Source organism: Pseudorca crassidens, chromosome 14 (assembly GCF_039906515.1).
Source record: "Pseudorca crassidens isolate mPseCra1 chromosome 14, mPseCra1.hap1, whole genome shotgun sequence".
Classification (NCBI taxonomy): Eukaryota; Metazoa; Chordata; class Mammalia; order Artiodactyla; family Delphinidae; genus Pseudorca; species Pseudorca crassidens.
In genome coordinates this window covers 3,278,467-3,299,940 of record NC_090309.1, presented here as the reverse complement: position 1 = coordinate 3,299,940, position 21,474 = coordinate 3,278,467, and the positions used below count along the sequence as shown (strand labels likewise).

Genomic DNA, 21,474 nt, shown 5'->3' with positions numbered 1-21,474 from the left:
CCAAAGCAGCAGTCACCTTATACCCCGATGGGGAGCCTTCATCTTTCTCCGTAATCAGTACATCTTTCTCCGTCATCCATACACAAATCAGAGTATGACTGAGGGAAACAGGTAAATGCCAAATTACTCGCTGGTGTGTGCACTGAAGGAAAACATTTGTCCACTCTTGGCAGACACTTGAAGCTCTCTCTTATAACAAATATTGAATATTTTTCCACTGATAGGCGACTTGGCTTAAGGGTAAGGCCGTGGCCTTATCCACCAACTCAAAAGAGTACTCAAACAACACATGTCAGATGTAGCTAGATTTTTCTTCCATTCTCTACGTATTTAAAGGAAAATCAGCATTTTGGTCTGAATTATCTGAAGAATCCCGCAATCCTTCCTTTGCTTTTTGTAGACACTCAAGGGAAATAAGAAGTAAGTATCTTTTCTCTCTCTCTTTTTTTTTTTTTTTTTTTGCAGGATCTTTAGTTGTGGCATGCAAATGCTTAGTTGCGGCCTGTGGGATCTAGTTCCCTGACCAGAGATCAAACCCAGGCCCCCTGCAGTGGGAGCACAGAGTCTTAGCCACTGGACCACCAGGGAAGTCCCAAGAAATAAGTATCTCTAAGACTAAACATAATTCATATAAAATGTCTACTTTAAAATAGCAAAGTTATTTGCCCCTTTTCTCACCCATGTGAGAAAATATTTCACACACCAAGAACTAGTGAGAGACCATCAAACAGGCAAGTGTTTTGGATTGCTTTCTTTTGTTTCACGGACTTTTCTCTTTTATTAGGAAAAAACCACTCAACAGAGCAAGTAGGCAGAGACCATCACTTGTCTTCTGGCTGCTGCAAGCTGAGGTCATCAGTAAGTGGAAGCAGGCCACCTCTGATTAATTATGAATTCCTCTCATGTCCACGGACTTCAGCCCAAGGATGACAAGGATTTCTGAACTTCAAAAAAAAAAAAAAAAAGAGGAGGCATCACAATAAATATTTCACCGTCTCGCCAGCCCAGTTTGCTAAGCCTCAGAGTCTCGCCCAGCCTCTGGAGGCTGCCACGAGCAGCCTCCCCAGATGCTCCCTTCCAGCAGGGAGGTGGCCCAGCGTCTGTATTTGGGCAGCCCTGCTGTCAGGGAAGAGATGAAGGACGGGTCACTCACACCTGCTGAGGGAGAGGCCTGGACATCCCTCGGCAGCCCTGCCAGCCCTGTCAGGATACCTAACCACTCCCTGAATTGGGTGAGCGGATCAGTGATGGACCAAGCCTTCATCTGCTAGGTTTATACTCTGCTCCAGACAGTGATGGTCAGGGAACGTGCAGATGGAGAGTTCCAGAAGAGCAGGGAGCTGACCACCCTCACTTCCCCATGCAGACAGAAATCTTCAAAGGATGGTGCTGATTGAACAGATATTGGGAAAGAGCATGACAAGGGCCTCGGGGGTCCTTCATGCAGCCCTGCTGCGCCCCTCCTTCTGAGCAACGTGGCCCCATGTTCATCAGTAGCAACGGAGCCCGTACACCTGTGTTACTAGCTGTTGGTGTAACTTTTTAAATTCATGTTACTCTTATTCTTCATATACTGGCATGTCCTTACCCCTCTGGATCACACCTATATATTTTAGTTTGTCCTTCTACTAGTCTTAAACCCCATCTATTCCTTTAAGGAGATCACAGTGGCTATGATCACACCATCTGTTGCCAGAAAAGAGCTTGAACCTAAAGTGAAATAAGACAGAACCTCTCACCCTTACGCGAGATTATCCTGCCACAAATAACCCTTGGGAGTCAGACCAGCCAAGCTAAGACTCTTGCAACAGCTATTTCAGAAGAATTCCTCTTTGGGGTTTTTAAAACCACAAAGCCAAGATGTTGGAGGTAAATCTGATACTCCTATAGCTTGGCTGCATAAAATACGTACAGTAAGCTTCTGACAGAGCATGTCCTGCTCGCAGCTCCTCAGAGGTCTCAGAAGGCCACGACCAGGGTCTGAAAGCACAAGCCCTGAGTTCATGCAGGAGATTAGAATGGGTTCAATGTGACCCCACAGAGGATTCAGGCAGTTCCGATTTGCTTAGCAATTTCAGAAAAGACAAAAATTGGGGCCTGCCGTGCATTTTTCATTTTTAAGAAGTGAGGAGTTTCCAGTGCTATAGGTAATGATAAATCATTTATTACAAAATGACCAAGGCTTCACGGTAGCTTGTATCTACTAACAATCAAGTTTTACTAAAAATAGAATTAAAACATGAATGAAAGAGAAATCATTTTGTAAGATCCTGGATTTCTGTGTGCGTTTCTCATAAGAAATTCTATGTCAGCCCCATAACTTTGAATTATTAAATCCCGAATTTTATAATACTGGTACAAAGATGGAACCATTTTACCCATATAATAATAGTTTTAGGCAGACACTTGCCTATTACTTTAACGTTAATAAGGGGGAAATCTTTTGATCTGAAAAAAAAAAACTCTCAAGATAAAAAGATAAGTAAGATTCCATTGCCAATTAGCTAATTAGAAAATGCCCAAACTGAAGTTTTGACTTATTTTTTTTTCAGCTAGCTTTCATGGGCCTCCAACAGAAAGCTTTATGTAAATTTTCCCTTTTTGATATGTCATTTTCATTAACATCACTGTGATATATAACTAATAAGAGTTAAGTGTAATTATGGTAGTATTTAGAAAAATAATTGTGGTAAGACAGCATTTCGTGATTGATTCTGTGCTGTTCCCCTTGTGTTTTATCTTCATCTCTGCTGGTTCATGGCTTCTCCAAAAAAAAAAAAAAAACAGAGCTCGAGTATCACAAATTTCAGAAAGGACGAGACATCGCTCAGGCTTCACATCCTTACAGTTTTGTTCCACATTGTTTTTCCTTCATTTATGATCTAATTCTTTAGGCATTTATCTCTGAACGGAATTGATTACATCTATAATAAAGCATTGATAAAGTGGCCTTAGGTTTTAAAGTATGGTTGACTTTAAAAATAAACTCATATTCTACCAATTGCCTGCTAACTATAGGTATCATTCTGTTTTGTTTATTGGGTTGTTTTTTGGGGGGTTTTGTTGTTGTTGTTTTTGTTTCGTTTTGTTTTTGCACCAGTAACCAGAAATATGCTTAAGACGTACATCCAAGTTGTATTTTCTGAGATCAGGGGGTGGTATTGGCACCCAGGGGAATGTGGAGTTCCAGCTACTATTGTTTTAGTATTGTCTCACTGCTGAGTCACCAGACAGAGCAATTTCACAGAAAAGGATAAGAATGAATTTTGGGGGGACACATAGGAGGTTACTTAGGGATTTGAAAAGAGATTGAAAAAGGGAAGAGTCCAAAGAAAACTTGGAGAGAAGTTTTACAAGCAAGGGCTGGGTGATTATAAAAGAATGGAGTCGTGTTCTCCTAAACAAAGCTCAGAATGGTGCATGCTTGAAGAATCAAATGTGCTATAAAATTAAGAAATCACAACATATAACATATGGACAAAAATCCCAACCCACAGTTTTACCGAAAACTGAGGTTATTGTCAGAGAGCTGAAAGTTGGGAAGAAATATTTAACAGGACCCAGGAACCAAACAAAGAAGGACAGAAATATATCACATTAACAAAATGAAGGACAAAATTTACATGATTTTCTCAGCTGACACAGAAGAAGCATGTGAAAAGAGTTAACATCCTTTCACGATAAAAAAAAAAAAAATCGACAAACTAGGAATATAAGGAAACTACCTCAACATAATAAAGACCATATATGAAAAGCCCACAGCAAACATCATACTCAGTAGTTAAAGACTGAAAGTGTTTTCTCTAAGATCAGGAACAAAAGAAGGATGCCTGGTTTCACCACTTGTATTCCACACAGTACTAAGAAAAAGAAGTTAAAAGCATAGAAATTAGAAAGGAAGAAGAAAATTATCTCTGTTCAAAGATAACATGATCTTATATGTAGAAAACCCTAAAGACTCCATTCACGTCCCCCCCGCAAAAAAAAAACTGTTAGAACTAATAAATGAATTCCCCAAAGTGGCAGGATACAAAATCAACATACAGAAAGGCTTTGTGTTTTTATACACTAACAATGAACAATCCAAAAAGGGAATTACGAAGACAAAATCCGGGGCTTCCCTGGTGGCGCAGTGGTTGAGGGTCCGCCTACCGATGCAAGGGACACGGGTTCGTGCCCCGGTTCAGGAGGATCCCACATTCTGCAGAGCGGCCGGGCCCGTGAGCCATGGCCGCTGGGACTGCGCATCTGGAGCCTGTGCTCCGCAGCGGGAGAGGCCACAGCGGTGAGAAGCCCACGTACCGCAAAAACAAAACAAAAAAATGAATGGATAAAGAAAATATGGTGTGTACATACAATGATATATTATTCAACCCTAAAAAGGAAGTAAATCCTATAACATACTATACAACATGGATGAACCTTGAAGACATTACACTAAGTGAAATATGCCAGTCACAAAAAGACAAATATTGTATGATTCCACTTATATGAGGTATCTAGAATAACCGAACTCATAGAAACAGAAAGTAGAATGATGGCTACCAGACGTTTGGGGGAGGGAGAAAAGTGGAGTTGTCATTTAATGGGTATAAAGTTTCAGATTTCTAAGTTCTGAAGCTCTTTTTCATAACAATGTGAATATACTTAATGCTGCTGATTAATGCTGTATGATTAAAAATGGTTAAGATGGTAAATTTTTTGTTATGTTTTTTACCACAATAAAAAAATCCTTAAACAACAAGGCCCTACTGTATAGCAAAAAGAACTGTATTCAGTATCCTATGATAAACCATAATGGAAGAGAATATTAAAGAAAAGAGTGTGTATGTGTGTGTGTGTGTGTGTGTGTGTATAACTGAATCACTTTCCTGCACAGCAGTAATTAACACAATATTGTAAATCAACTATAATTCAATTTTTAAATAATTAATTAAAGGAATCATACAATTTAAAAAATTGTTTAATTTGTCATTTCTTTTACAAAGCAGGGATGGTTGCACTGGGAAAAAAGCTAAGGTCACTTGCAGCAGCGACTTCCATTCTGTGATTCCCAGGCGCCCAGTGGGCCGCTGGGGCGGCAGATGATCTGTGGAAGGAAGACCTGTCTTCAGGAGGGGCAAGGAATTTGTAGTGCCCCTGGGGCCCCTAAAGTTAGACTGGAGAAGCCTTTTCCACCTCTGGTCTACGGGTCACCAAAGGGACCCCATGGGTTGTGAGGAGAAAATATTAGAACTTCTACGTCTCTGTAAAATTCTCATTATTTTGAATTTTCACCTTTATGTGTATTTTACAATGTATATCGTCTAGTAGCAATAGTAGCGGTGCACAATAAATAAGAAATAATAGATTAGCAAGCATATATTGGGAGCTTATGCTCAAAATATTTTAGTGGTCAGGGTGAGCAATCTAGAAAAGCCCGGCGATACGTCCCCTAATAAACTCCTGTACTTGTAAGTAGGACCAAGAACCCCATGCCTTTGGGGATACCCATTGCCTTCGGTAGCAAACCAACTGGATGGCAGGAGGGGAGAAATAAGATGGAGAGAGAGCTGGGTAGGCAGGGCCAGAGTTACTGGGTGGAATAAACTGCAAAGGAGGAGAAGAGGCGGACAAGACCTGGAAGGACAGGGAAAGGAAGGCGAGAACTTCCAAAGGGCTGAGTGGTGATTGTAGAGTTTGTTGCCAAATGACAACTTTGATCAGACTTACCTACGGTTTCCCTTGACCTCCACATGCCACGCTCTTCCCTTCAGAAGGCAAAGCAGACTATGAATAGAAAGGGTCTATCCTCCAGGAGACAGAGCTTATGTCCGTACTTGGTTTATTAATTCCCTGAATCTGTCTTAAAGGGGACCTGGGGCGTGGTAGCACTCTCAGCTGGATATTAGGTTCTCTAGGGACCTTAAGCTCACAGGCACACATGCATGCATGCACACACGCACACATACACCCACGCACACGTATATGTGGCCACACACATGTGTCCACATGCACACATGAAGTCTGTGGTTCCAAACACCATGGATTTATATGTTTCAAGTCTTAATCGTTGTAATGTTCAATGTAATGTCTCTAGCTAGTAAAAATAAATAAGTAAAATTTTTAAAGGTATGTCACAGGCTGTGTGATTCTATTTGCATGAAATACCCAGAATAGGGATCCACACAGATAGAAATCAGATGAGTGGTTCAGGGGCTGGGGGGAGGGGAAATGGGAGTAAAGCACAGGCGTGGTAAGTTCTTCTGGGGACATGAAAAAGTTTCGAAACTAGAGACCAGGAGTGGTTGCACATCATTGTGAATGGACTGAACGCCGCTGAGGTGCACACTTTAACGTGGTTCATTTTATGTTATATGATTTCACCTCAATTAGAAAACACTGTGCACTAGGAAAGCCCCTTTCCTAGGTCTGCGTGTGGGTGTGGACGGGAGGGAAGAGGGCTAGGGTCTCGGGCGTTTGACTGGCATGCCCCTCCCTGGTTCGTGGGCCAGCCGGAATTACACCTGTATATTTGGTCTCCCAGACCAATGCTCCTTCCATAAAATGGCAATGGAGCCACAGTGACACTGTGTGGAACCCTCCACTCCCTCTAAGTAATTTGCGCTGGTTGAAATGGACATCAAAGAGGAACCAACCAAAGGGGAAAGGAGAGCACCTACGAGCATATGCTTGAGAGCTGTGGCCCTGGGCAATGGGCCAGGAGCCAGGACTCAGGGGGCAGAGGCAGCTGCTTCTCCCCGCCAGCCCCTTCCCCAGGTTCTGCCTGTCTCCTGCCCCCTCTGCACACAGTGCCCGGTGAGGCCAGGGGCCAGGTCTGCAGCCAGAGCCTTCCAATCCCATCGGAAGTAACGTGGGAGGTGGTGGGGATGAGACCTGGCCAAGGCACCCGTCGTCCATGGCTCAGCCTTCTCTCTGAACACCCCACAGGATTCCCTTTCCGCAACCCTGTGTCGCTGTGCGCTCTGAGACAGGCTGCGCCGAGGTCCAGTGCTGAGCAGAGCGGACCAGCCCTCGGGTCTCACTTAGCTTCTGGTCTGAGGCCTTGTGCCTCAGCCTGGCTCCATCACCTGAGAGCCGTCAGAGAAACAGAATCCCAGCCTCCACCCCAGACCCACTGAACCAGAATCTTCTCTTTACGTGATGCCAGGCACATTCAAGTTTGGGAAATGCTGGTTTAGATGCTCATTTCCATGAATGAGAGTCAGACCAGGGGCTCCAAAGACACGGAAGGTGGGCTCCCTGCCCTTGACTTTCATGAGAGCCGGCACTGCAGAAAATAACTCTTCAGCTGTGAGATCTCAAAGGGGTCTTAGGGGCTCATCTAATTCAACTCCTTCACTTAGGGACGATGACATGGAAACCCAGAGAGGTCACGTGATTGCGCAGGGAAGAAGCCAGAATTGGAAACAAGCATTCTGCTCCCAAGTTCACTATACCCGCCACAGGGCTGAAGAAAGCCAGGTAGCTGTCTGTAAGAGAAAAGGTAACAGAAACAAGACTGCTGGGACAGGGGGCTACAGCACTGCAGACTCAGGGGTCTCTCAAAAATGTCGGGGGGCAGATCCTTTCTGCAGCCCCTTTCAAGTCTGCTCTTTGACACCGTCAAAGTTGATCCAGAGATCAACTGACCCCCTTTGGCTTCTCAGCAAGAATGTGCTTTCATTCTAAGGGTGATATTCTGGTCCACGAGACCTACCGGCACAGGGAGATGGCTCAGGTGTCATTCTGTCTCATTTCTCCAGCCGGGCTCCAAAAGTGAATCCCGGAGTCTAAGACACCCCCATAAGGTTTACCCCAAGGTCCTCAAAACTTTTGGCGAGAGCATCTTAAAGGAAGCAATACACCCTCTGTGAGGATGTGTGTGGATTATAGCACACTGCATGCAGACAGGCTGTCCCAGTGTGATTACCCACCCAAAGCTCCTCTCTAAATCCAGGCTCCAAGCAAAGACTGTCAAGGATGCTGATGGCCTTTTACTCCTCCTTTCCACTCATTTGAAGCACTGGACCACTGTAAAACTCAAACTGAAATCAACTTGAGGGATTCCCCGCAAGAGACAGCACCTTTTGTCCAAAACCAGATAAAGTAACAGTGAACACAGGCCGCCGCCGGACCCGTAGTATCTGAGCACGGTTTGCTGACCAGGAGCAGGAGGTTGGCAGGCCTGAGCCGGGGGCCTGTGATGGGCCTGCTGCTGCCTTTTCTTCCCCCCACCGCCCCAGTCATAAGTACTCAATTTGAGAGAGCTGATGGAAAGAGACAGGAGTGAAAAGTGGGCTTGACACATTTATGAGAAGGATTTGTCCTGGGCTTCTTAAGTATAGTGCCTGGAGTTTTTTCAATCGTACGAAAAGTAGGAGGGAATGAACACCTGTTTCATGTTTCCCAAGCACGCTCAGATGGTAAAATGGATAACGCACCATCAGGAACCAAAAAAAAATCGTGGGAAAAAGTGTCTTGTCAAGTTAACAAAAATTGTATACTGTTTGTAATCTACAAATAGAGAAAGAGAGACAGACACCAAGTCTCCGGAGGATAGAAATACTGTTTCTAGTTGAATTCTCATTGAAGGCTCCAGCATACAGTTTCTGACATTGGAACAGAGGGTGTTTTGATGATGGATGTTTTTAACCCTTTTCCTAAAAGATGAGATTTGGGGATCACAACTTTCTCTGTGCTTCCCGATAGTGATGACAAGTAGAAATAGTATTTGCCGGGTCCATGAGCTGGTGTTTCCTCAGAGGCAGATGGAGTTGAGGATTTGTTACTTGATCTAATGACGATGGCTTTCCAATAGCCAGACATGCACGGCATCATTGATCAGTCTGCCCTCTCCTTGTTTGCGCTGGAACACTGCTCAATTTACACCAATTAAAGAATGCTTGGTTTGGGGATTGAAGAATCATTAAGGGATGCAAATCCCCAAGGGCTTCTAAAAATGACATCTGACTAGAATGGTGATTAAAGCATGAAGGCGGCATTAGTATTTGAACAGTTTGACTGATATACAAAATCATTACAACTTCTTTCCAGGAAGAGTGACATTGGGTCAATGTATGTACTTGCCTGGTCACCCTAAACAAACCTGACAAGTCTAATTTTAAGTAATTGCTCAGAGTTTAGTGGCCACCTCTGTCCCCACAAGGGCAGCTGTCTGGATCACATCTTGTAATTGAGATGTGTCTTTAAACTCTCTGTGTCAACCCAACATGCAAATGTGCTCTCAAACAAGGTTAGGGGTTAGTGATGCGCTGGTGAATCATTTTCCAGTCAAATTTCCACATGAAAACTCTACTGCAGCCGGTAGTCAACTCCTCAGCTGATGCTACCCCGTCACATTTAGGAAAGACTGGATGTTCTAGCTACATCAGACTCTCCAGTTCTGGAGACCATCTCAACGTGTGTCCTCTGGACCACCAGGATCAGCATCACCTGGAAACATTTTACAAACGCAGAGCCTTGCCCCCTGCCTCCCCCGAGACCTGCTGAATCAGAGATACTAGGGCTGAGGTCCTACAACTAAAGCTTTAATAAGTCCTCCCCGATCTAAAGCCCACTCAGGTTTGGGAACCACTGATCCAGACCCACTGAGCCTCCGTAACTGCGATGATGTGGATGTCCTGTGGGTTCATGATTTGCCTGAGGCCACGCAGCCCAAATGGCCGTGGAGGGCAAATGTGCGACTAAGCATGTTACGTTCAAACCATGTAATCCTTGACTTTCACTGTTCAGTTAAAGTTTTGAAAATACTTTGCTGCCCTGTCTTTCCACGCAGCCCTCTGCTTGTCCCTGAGAGCGTGTGCACGGTGTCCTGGAGGGATGCCTATTTCACCTGTTCCTCCTCCTGGACCCGGAGGTAGAGACCCCCAGCCTGGCAGCCGGGTGTGACCACTGGGCTAGCTGTTGTGGAAGTGTTGTCAAGCTGGAGATCTCATCGCCAAGGTGAGAGCCCTGAGAGGTCCCTTCTTTCGTCCACGGGGCTCGTGGGTACCCACGTGGACAACAGCCCTCCATCATTAGGGGTCCCTGAACCACCATGAGGGACCCCCACTGGCTGTGTCGTGAGAACCACAGATGATGTGAAGCCACAGGCACTTGGGGAACGTTTGTTACCACTTTATAACCCAACATCTCTCGGGGCCCTTTGGGCCTTCCGGATGGTCCCCTTGCACCATTAAAAGTGAGTGATGCGGAGGACAGAGAAGCATCTTCTCTATTTGGAATATAATTGAATATAATAGGATTTCTGGGAAGGCATAAGGACAGGAACTGAATTTGAGTTACTAACCAAACAACAGTTTTCTGATTTAATTTTCTTTTTTTACACAAATCACTGTATCTTTTGCCACTTTAGCCCAGTCTGACAACACTTGAGCTATAAGGAGCCTATTAGGCACAAGCAAGGAAGTCGAATCAAAACTGAAAAACAAGGGCCGGCTCATGTGCGGCTCCAGGAGCCTGAGTTCGCGGTGCCTGAGCAGGCAGCTTAGCCAGGCGGTGACCGTGTGAGAAAAAGGGTTCGTTCCGGCTTGCCCGACTCCCAGCAGATGGACAGAGCTGGTTCACACCACTTGCTCCCTTGCTCTTTGCTTCCTGGACACCCAGCCACCCAGGTGAGCCTGTGCACCCAGGACCCCACACTCCCCTCCCCTCCCCTCCCTCTCAGTCTCCCCGCAGTGATGCTCAGCCTTTCAGCCTTTCATGCTGCGCCCTGTGCGGGGCAGGGTTAAAATGTGCCTCTGAATGGAGAGGAGTAGACAGGGTGGATTAATAGCAGCGGCAGAAGAGTGATACAGCCCGAGCAGAACAAAACGAGGGCGACCCAGACGAAACAAAGCCCCACAATAGATCAGCTCTGAAAAGTCATCGGGCAGCTTTGAAACCCAGGCCTCTGCGGTCCCGGGCAGTTTCGCAGCCACGGGCTTTCAAGACACATGAATGGAAACGGAACAGTAACTCTTTCTCCCAACCCTTTTCAGGGGTCTTGTCGGCCGAGAAGGATTTACCATTCAATTCCCATACTTTTATGTGGGAAATTAGGAATTGGCTCCTTAAAAAGGAATTGCCTTTTTAAACTCTCATAAATTGTGGCGATTTTATAGATGCGCCCAAATTTCTTCTTTCTTCTCTTCTTCCCACTTAGAGTTCATTTTTTTTAACTATTCATTAAACACACACACACACACACACACACACACACACACACATACATTTCCATCTGCCCTTTTCTCTGGAATATTTTCTTCAGAAAATCTCCAACCAAAGAGGTATCTCATCTTTCTGTTCCATATACTGTTTGGCTTTAGTGCTTAACTAGTTCTTCATTTTCTCACAGTTCATCACAGACCCAACTTCTTTTTTGAATAAAAAGACCTATCCTTTCCAGATATTAATCCCTGCGTATTTGGAAAGGTGGCAGGTGTTGGGCAAAGCTGCTGCAAAGGTCAGAAGCAAAATAGGATGTTTTCTTGATTCCTGACTCAGCAGGCATGTACGGCTGAGTGACTAGCCCTGCATACATGCTACTTTTGAACTGTCTGATGAAAACAATCAAGTCTTCCTGGAGGAGAGCTCAGTAAGAAGCTGTCCCCATCTAGAGGGCTTGTGTTTGCAGGAGCGCGTAACAGGCTCTTTTCCTTCTCAGAAGCCAGCAGTATTTGGCCATGTTCATCTCATTAACCTTCCCTATCTGTTTCCACAGGACAGAAAGGAAGACTTGTAAACTGAGAATTCCCAGCCTGGGACTCAGCTCAGCCCAGCTTGGGCTCTGAGCCGGCACATGTGACATGGCTCTCCAGGCCTCTCCCAGAGCTCACACAGGGAAACCTTGCCCCAGGAAATCCAGCCGTGTTTGACCCCTGCTTCCCTCTTCCCTCTCCTGTCCCCAGGAGAGCCTGGCTCCAAGGCCAATGCCCGGGAGCAGCTGTGGTGACCGCTGGCCATTCTCCAGGGTGGTCAAGCGTACCCCAAGTCCTCGGAGATGACTTCAGGGTGAGAGATGGAAAGGGGGAGGGGAGAAAGGAGGGTTCCCCCCTCAGCCCGTCTGCAAGGCCAGGCTGGGGCACGTAACCATTTCCTGATGTGCAGAAGCTAAAACCTGGACTTCCTTTCTCATTAGATTGTTCAGATATACAAACACGAACCCAACAAAAGGAGTCTCGCAATATACTTCACTTGGACTGTTTCAGATCCTGATATCACTCCTCTAAAGAAAAAAAAGAAATCAAAAAGAAATAAATAAAATAAAATAAAGAGAGAAATCAAACAATTTCCTCTTTCTGAGGACAGTGTTAAAAAACCTTAGAAATTTGCAATATATGTGAATCAAATCCACACATTGTAAACCTAAACTTATACAATGTGACGTCCTTTTTATCTCCACGAATCGGGGGAGAAAAGAAAACCTTCGAAAGAAAATCCCAATAATAACTGCACGGACATCAGAAAGTCTGGGACCTATGCTGTTTCCTTCCTGAAGTAACTCACTTGTTCAAAGTTACTGCAGAAGGAGCCAGGATACTGGTCTCCAGAAGGTAAAAATCACACTTAAAAAATTGATATTCGCGGGAAAAGATGGTCCTTAAACACGGACTTCACTTGCTTGAGAATAATAGGCAGGCGGCTCAAAGGGCTGGGTAGGTTTTACAAATTACCATTTCCATTTCCTCCTTTGCTGCCTCTGCACCAGAGGTAGAAATTCCAAAGTCCAGGCCCCTTCGAAGCTTTTGAAAGCCCCACTGCAACTACTCCAACCCCTTTCCCCAGTCTCGTCCACAACCGCAAACCACGAATGTGGACTAGAGGGTGTGGCATCACCGAACCCTCACCAGCCTTTCCCAGCCTGCTTGCAACTTAGACGGCATATGGTCTAAGAAACCTTCTGGCAACTTAATTCTTCAAACTACTGGCTTGGACTTTTTTTTTTTTTTTTTTAAACTGGAGGAAATAGTTCTTCTTTTTGTTTTTTTATTTTTTATTTTTTTTACATCTTTATTGGGGTGTTATTGCTTTACAATGGTGTGTTAGTTTCTGCTTTATAACAAAGTGGATCAGTTATACATATGTTCCCATATCTCTTCCCTCTTGTGTCTCCCTCCCTTCCTGGACTTATTTTTTTAATGAATTCAAATACTGTGTGATTAGAGAAATTCTTCAATGATTTTTTAAAATAAATTTTCGCAATCACCACTGTCAGGACCAAGATAGCCTGCGGCAGCTGTGGGAAGCCTTACCTTCTCAGGGTCCTTTCTCCATAAAGCAGTAGAGGTGACCTTATACAGTAATCAGGTGACTTGTCTTCCCCGCTCCACACACAGACACTCCTTGTGAACTCAACAGCTTCTAGGGCACAGAGAGTAAAACCCAGATCCAGTCCCACTGGTACCGCCCACCTTCCAGTGCATTCTCCCCTCCTCCACCCCATCTTCAGTCCCTCAGATTCTTCCTCGTCCTAGGGTCTTAGCACATGCTCCTCTCAGCTTGCCTGCCTGCCTTCATGTCTCCTTTAGGGCTCAGCATGTAGGCTTCCCTGAGCACGCTGGGTAAAGTAGCTTTGTCTCGCCCACTTCTCTCTCCCCAGCCCCAAAGCTACATGCTTCACAACAACAGAGTCCAGTCTGTAGGTGGAATGTCTTAATTTAATGTCCGTCTACTTGTTTTGGTCCATCTCCCCTACTAGGAGGTAGGGACACAGTTCCAGGAAGATAGAGACACGGTCCTCCTGTTTACCATCACCGGTAATGTACCCATTGCTGGTACACAGTTGGTGTTCAATAAATACTTATAGAAGGAAGGAAAGAAGGAAAAAAACTGAAGGAAGACAAGATATTGACTTCAAATCAATGCTCTACTTCCCCACCCAGAAATGTCTTGTATTACTCAGGGTAAAAACCTCAGCTCTTAGATTAAACAGACCCCAAAATACAGTGGCTCACAAGATCGAATTGCTTTCTCTTTCACATAACTCTCTGGAGTGGCCGGTCCAGGCTGGCAGGATGCTCCATTTCACACGGTGATGAAGAGATCCAGATTATCTCCCTATCATCGTCCCGCTGTCCTGCAGGGTACCGCGCATCTGCTCGGTTTAATGAGGGTCTCCAGCACATCCAGGTTCCAGCCCACGGGGAGAAAGAGAGAGAGACCAGGAAGAGTGATGCCCAGTGAAGACAGGAAACAGGAGCTGCTCACATCAGTTCTGCTCACAATTTATGGGCAAAATTGTAATCTTATGTCCAGACAGGGAAGCTGGGAAGTAAAGACTCTAGATGAGTGACTTTACATCCAGGGAGAAAAGAAGACAGCTTTGGAGAACACTGGCCATCTGCCGCGGGTTCCTAGACTCCTCTCTGAATAGAAAACATCCTGGGGCCTGTCCAGGGGGAGCAGAGCCTGTGTGCCTGTCTTTGATTAGAGGAAGAAGACCCCCTACCCAGGATCCCCGGCCACGCGGCGGAGGTCTGGGGAGCTCGAGCGGCAGCGGGACCTCAGGGGTGGCAGTCACTGCATGGGACGTCAACATGCCCAACCCTCCCCTTCCTCGTCGGCCCTGCAGCTCAGAAAACGTCCAGATGCATTTTTGTTTTCACACCTAAATTTTCCCATTCAGCTCTTTGCTCACCACGCAAGAACATGCAAGCAGCAGGTGACCAGGGATCCCACTGCTCTAACTTGAAGGAAGGGAAATGGACAGACAGACTGCTTCCATGTCCCCAAGACAATCCCAGTTTAGCAGCTTCCTTCCATGGGATCTTGAGCAAATTACTTATACCCTTAACACTCACTTTGCTCACCTCTAAAATGGGAGCTAAAATACCTTGTCACATGGTTCTTATTAGAATTCATTTAGCTCATGCAGGTAAAGATTTTCGTTTTTTAAGAAACACCTGGCGTATAGATACTCAATTCATTTTCTTCTAGTTGGTGGCTTTTCTCTTGCTAAATCCCAGCCTAATAAACCATTTCTCTTCCTCAACCTGTTCAAATTCCCCCAGATGGCACCCTATAGCCTCAAGTCTTCTCTGGAAGAGTCCAGTAGCATTGCCTTTCTCTCTCTTCCCAACTCCTGCCCCAGCCTTATTTATGGAATACCTTGTGCTATCCACTGATTGATTGTTTCCTACGTTTGCGTCCAGCGTCACTGGATAGACGGCAAGCTCCCTGAAAGCAGCAGATACCATGTTGATTTCGGTAGCTCGTAACATCTGACACAATGGGACTGTACAATATTCACTCAACAAACATGACATTGAGTTACGGAAATGTGAACAGATTAATGTGAGGTCTGCATGACCTAGAAAAATAAATTCTTTCAGCAGGTTCATGCCAAACGTCAGTTGATTTAGGATTTCTCTTTTTAAAGAGTAAAATATTCTGCTTATGTGGACTGAATGACTACCTTACTATCCCTGTGTAGAAGCCGAAAGTGTTGCCTAAAATTATATTGGACCTTGGGACTTCTGGGAACTCAGGATGCTACCTTCTGGGTGGTGTTTATTCTGTGCCACAAACACCTGAACGACTGAAGTTGAAATCAATCCAGATTCTGTGTCTGGGGTTTCAGCACTTTGTGGACTGGCACGTGTGACAGAAAAATCCGGGGAATGCTTGGCCTTTCATTCCTCTGAGAATTATGCCATTTTCCAAGAAAAGCTAAATAGCTCATTCCTGTCTCACCGCCTCTTCTTCCAGCCTGGTTTCCTGAGGATATATTTTAGCCAGACTGGTGTGTGTTTTTTAATAAGCTGCTGGAAACTAAGAGTTTTAAACTTAAACTTATACTGAATGAGTGCATCACCAAATGAAGACTATTATCCTTATTTCATCTATCACAGACGAAAAACACATACACAGGAACGGTGGCCACTCGGTAGCTTTTTGCAGACAAATTCCCCAGAGTATAACCCAAATCCGCATGAAATCGCTCAGCGCTCTTTCTGAGGGAAGCTTACTAATAAGTACCATCAGGTAACAAAGCTGTTATGTTGGGTTTTTTTCTTTCTGCATCGCTTTTATCATCGGGAGATAGGGGAACTTCATATTTCAAGGGCTTTTTGCACAGGAAATCCTGGTGTGGCTTTAACACACACTGACGTCTCTTGGGGGGAAGTACAGAGTAACCCTGAAAACCTTGGGCAGAGCAGCAAAGCTCACCCGGATGGCATCCATCAGGGGCTTCCAGAAGGAGAGCAATGAGTATATAAACCACCCACCAAGATGAGCGCGCTCCAGGCCATCTGAATCCTTGGACCTTGTTTCCAAGAAGAGGCGAAGCCATGAACTTCAGAGCTTGGAGCCCAGATTCACTCCCCAAAATACAAGCAATAATAAGCTTAAATGCAGACAAGGAAAATACTCGGTTTGGCTTCAGGGGACAGTTCAGGCCAGTGTGAGCCGGGCAAGCAGAAGAGCCCGAGAATCTATAAAAGTTCTTTAGAAAAGACAGACTCTGGTCAGCAGAGGTGGCCAGGCAACATATAAATGTGCTCTGCCTCCCAAGCTGAAGACAAAGCCCCCCAGTACGTCCCAGTTGTCCCTGGAACTTATACATGACAGTGAGACATATTTTTTAACTTCTATATTTTATGTTCTCTATGGTTTTTTCATGGAGATGCACTGTTTTCATAATCAGGACAAGAAAAAATTAAAATTACAACCTTTAAAAAAAAGATAAAACCCTACCCCTTCCTCAAAATGATGAAACCAGCAAAGGCTCCCAAGAGCTGTTGAACTGGGCCTTCACCACAGAGGAATAAAACTGAGTGGGGGACCGGGAACGGAGCAGTGGGCCCCTGAGCACGGAGCAAGGGTAGCGCTGGCAGAGCAGAAGGCATCGACAGGGAGAAGCGTCTCCACGGCCGCAGTAAGATGCTGGACCCTTCCGGGCAGGCTGTGGGGAGCTTGCTGAACTGGCCTGTGGATGGGCAGGTCCTTGTGGCCCCTGGAATCCGGGAGGCACTGAGGGCTGGCCAAGCAGGATGGCAGGGTCAGAGGGCATGCAGCGGAGGTGCACTTGTTTTATCACGTATAGCAGTGCACGTATGGTGAGGGTGCATACATCACGCGCCTTATCAATGAGTAACTGAGTCACAGGGAGCGACGCAGCCTGAAACCCCAGGACATTTAGTCCAAAAGTGCGCAGGCGACAAGGCACCACTGCTGATGCTCTAAGCGTGGAAAAGACGGCAGGTCCCACGGCACTGCCTTCTGACCACGGTGGCAGTCAGGGTCTGGTGGTGGAAGGAGGCGCCTTCAAGTGGGTGACTGGGAAGAAGCTAACGGGTGGTCTGTTTATGGAAGGGTTCTTAAGATTAGGAAAACCAAACCCAGGAAGAGCAGTTCCCGTCCCGGGCTTGAAGCAGCCGTGGGAAGGACTGATTCCTAAACAACAGAAAAGCAATTGTGTCACCCCTGGGCCGGCATAGGGGATGGGGCCATAAGCACCCGGAGCCCACCGTCCTGCTCCCCCATTTAGGGTCCTGACCCAGACAGAGGGCAAAGAGGCCACTGATGATGCACCTTTGCCGACCTCCCTCCCCAGGGCTCCCCACACCACAGCGAGGTAAAGACGGGGTTCTGGAGGGGCACACGGAAGATGTCCAGCCCACAGACTGTTGACTTTCCTATCATCTTCCTTTCCCATCAGACCGTAAGCTCCCGCAGGACCAGGATGCAAACAGTGTGTTCCCTGCTGTGTCCCAAGTACCCACAAGTAGCCACACACAGCCGGCACTCAGGGAATATTTGTCGAATGGCTGCATAGGAGCACAGAAGAAAACCGCTCACCCAGGAGTTACCAGCAAGGAGGGAACAAGACAAGCAGCATTTTATGAAAGGTAAAAATAGTCCTTACCAGGGTGTTTCCCTATGGTAAACACGTTCTTATTTTGGCCATTCTGCCCAAAGCAAAAAACAACCGACATATATAAGAAGGAAAAGAGAGAAGAGTAGAAGAGTTGCTGAGAAGATTATATTTATGCTTTGCTTGGAGTGAAGAAAGGTTTGGGGAAAAGGTACTGAAGAATTTTAAATGGCCTTTAAAAAAAATACGAGAAATAATCTTTCTCCTAACTTTCAGACCTGTGGTCTAGGAAGGAGGGGACAGTTGCCAGGATTATTAAAGAAACTCTGTGTAAAACGGTGGAAAGATGTCAGGTTGTGGGTTTCTCTGCCATGGGAAGTTTTGGAGACCAGCGTTGTCTGGATTTGATGACAGGTAATGACATTAACTAATTACAAAACTAACCACATTTGGAGCGGTGGAAGCTGAGATCGTGATAAGCATAATCAAATCCCTGACTTCAGGGCGTCGGGAATCAGAGGATAAGTTTTCTCCCTTTGCAAAGCTTGACCAGATGCCTTTCGGAGCCCTTTGTCTGAATATTTTGGAAGCTACAGACACCAACGAGAGTGGAAACCAGCGTTCTGAACTGCATCTCCCAGTGGTTGGATTGGCACCAAGCAAGGGCACCACAGGGATGCTGTGTGGGTCCCGACTGACTGAAGACGAGCCTTGCCCACCCCCCGTTATCCAGAGCTCCATCAGGGTAAGTGCTCGGCCCTCCACCCCCTTTCTCTTCCCCTAAAAGCCTGAAGACCTGTACCTCCCAACCCCCATCACTGGCTGGGTCATCTTAGACAAATTCCAATCCACTGGAGACTTCGTTTCTTCTTCTACAAAGCAGAGATCAAAATATTGGTCCCTTTTGCCTCAGCAAATTGATGTGAGAATCCAGTGAAATAGCACTTACTCTGTGTGTTATAGACTGCTATAAATATAAACAGTATTGCAGGATGAAGCCAAATTACAGGCCAAGTACCTATGATACAAACACTACAATTATCAGGAAGGTAAGAATCCTTAAAATAAAGAAGCTGGACACCTTCTTTCTAGTGGTTAGTGACCTCCATCACTTTCCCGCTTCCCTCTTCCCCTCCCTGGTCCCCTGGGAGGAAAGAGAAGAGGCGTCAACCTCCTTCAAAGCGTCTCCAGCCCTTTAAGGAGCCAGCAGAGCTGTGAGCCAGGCCGTGGAAAACACCCTGGTCACTCTTCCCATCCAGTAACATTCCTGAAGCCCCAACATAAAACTTGAAAGGAAATGAAATCTTAAAGGGAAACACTATATATAAAATAGATAACTAATGAGAACCTACTGTAGAGCACAGGGAACTCTGCTCAGTGCTCTGTGGTGACCTGAATGGAAAGGGAATCCAGAAGGGAGGGGATATTTGTATATGTATGGCTGATTCACTTTGCTGTACAGTAGAAACTGACACAACATTGTAAAGCAACTGTACTCCAATGAAAATTAACTTTAAAAAAAGCCAAAAACTCAAAGGTCAAGTATAAGATGATCTTACAGTTCGTATAGATAAATATGCCAATTGTATAAGGAAGGGCAAAATGTGGATGCCCTGGGGAGAAAAGTACAGTAGGAAAATTTGTTCAGAAGGGAATTACTGCAAATTTTAGCTTTTATTAAACTCCGACTTAAACTTCCATTAATACATCTTTTAAAGCACTGAAACAATATTATTTTCCTTAAGTTCAAAATACATTCTTTTTCAAAAAAAAGAAAAAAACCCTTTCAGTCACTTGGAAAATTATCTACCTCTGCTTTCTCTCCCTTACCAATTCACTCTTCCTCGATTAAAGCCATCCTTTGAGTTCAACCTCACTCTTTGGAAACCAAGCAATCACTTAAGAAAGAGAAAAACATTAAGAGGTCCAGATTTCAATTAACTTTGCCATTGATTTTTGTGTAATTCTGGGGGAGGCATTATTCTTTGGGTAAAGGTGAGGGGGCAAGGAACTCACAGATTAATGAAGGTTCTAACGTGGGCAGTGGGCAAGGGCTGAGATCCCCACCGTCCTGGTCCCCAGGCCCTGATGAAAAGCAGAAATATTAGGAAAACGGCCTGGAAGAGAGGTCTGCTGCTGCCCTGCCCCTGACAGAGGCGGGTCCACCATTCATGCAGAAAAGTCTGGGTGAAGAGCACGTCCTTGTTTCCTTTTAATGTTATCTACATATTTAGTGCTTCACAGAATTCCCTCATTTTTTCAGTGGTCAATCAAGTATGTATGCAGCCTTTCTTTTAAGCTGCGATTGTTTCACAATCATTGAATGCATATCCTTCATAACGAGAGACCCCTGGGTTAGCTCGTGCCCGCACACGTGCACGTGCTGCATAAACAGAGGCAACTGCTGATACAGATATAATTTTTAATGTGCTGTGTCACTGCCTGTGTCCTGGAGGACGTAAGTCTCTGTGAAAATAGATTTAAAACAACAGGCAGTTTAATCAGATAGACGCACAGCACTCACCTCTGCCCCCTGGAAATATGATTTTGGCATAATGCCTGGGGGCGGGGGGAGCTCGCGGAAACGCGTGCCTTCTGAGCAGCAGAGTGAAAGCAACTGTCGTGAGAACCCTTTCCTGGGGAGGTTGTGAGGGGATCTGCTGGTGTGACAACCGTGAGGGAGAAGGTGATACTCACCATGATCAACAGGTTAACTGTTAGAACTGAGCAGAAGAAATGGGGTGTAATTATAAATGATGCGCTTTGGAAGGTTCATTCCAGCTACATGGGACCTGTACTAGGGCCTCTGTTCTCCCATCCTGCCCCGGTTTGGCCCAGGAGACCCAGAAGGCACTTAGTAAATAGTCGTCGGGCCACAGAAACACCCATGTCTGCGAACCTCGGAAGCTGGGCCAGCTGGGCCTTGTGTTCTCACATATGTGACGTGAGAAGACGCAGTCACCGAGGGGAGACCTACAGAGGCCGAGCCATCTAGTGCCAAGGGCGGGCTCCCTAGCTCCTGCGGGGGCTCGGAAGGGTCAGCTCCAGGCTGCGTCCGCCTGCCATGGTCCAGGCGCCCCGTCTCTTCTACACTTCAGATCATTTGGGCCACCGCATGGGCGAGCAGAGTCTGAACCTTGGCTGTGCTCCTCTCTGACCTTGGGAGTGTTACCTTGAACGGAGCTTAATGTCGTTACCTGTAAACTGAAGGCTGTGATGTCTGCCTTGCGGGGCCGCTCCATCTGTGAGAGGTGGTGGGGGGATGCCCGTGCACACTGGCCTTTTAGTCCATGGCAATGGCTCTTCCTCTTGCCGATGATGCTGGGACTTGGATTGGACCGGGAACAGAAGCCAAATCAGGGCTTCCCGCTGAGAGACAAGAAGAGGGAACATGCTCACCTGCAGGCCAGAAGATGCTCCGGAAGTGGGTTTGGCTGGTTGGTTGTTTTGAGGAGGAAGGTTGGTGGGAGGACGGGTTGGCTGAGAATGTTCCCCAGGCTGGCGTGGCTGACTGGCACTGACCTTTCAGCGTCACCGACGGGCCTCAATTCTGCATAAAACTGTGGGTATTTACATGTCGTGACGTGGGGTGGCATTTGACCTCTACAGATCTCACACAGTAGCACCCCTAGTGTGTTGATTAATGCCTTGGGGCTCTTACGGCTCCTTTGGTA

General features: G+C 46.0%; 1 long non-coding RNA gene across 10 annotated transcripts in view; it reads right to left on the bottom strand.

Annotated features, from left to right (window-relative positions):
- Window positions 1-425: 425 nt before the first annotated feature.
- The window catches only part of LOC137205843 (uncharacterized), a 66,542-nt gene continuing 45,493 nt past the window's right edge, over window positions 426-21,474 (bottom strand). For 7 of the 10 annotated variants that reach the window (XR_010934312.1, XR_010934319.1, XR_010934310.1 and 4 more), the window contains 5 exons: window positions 21,323-21,360; window positions 20,998-21,169; window positions 13,938-14,077; window positions 13,236-13,344; window positions 10,284-12,208 (listed from right to left, as the gene is read on the bottom strand). This is a non-coding gene — a long non-coding RNA (uncharacterized lncRNA). Of the gene's footprint in view, window positions 945-10,283; window positions 12,209-13,235; window positions 13,345-13,937; window positions 14,078-20,997; window positions 21,170-21,322; window positions 21,361-21,474 lie in introns of those variants that run through there. The other 3 variants (XR_010934318.1, XR_010934317.1, XR_010934313.1) reach the window with 3 other exon arrangements.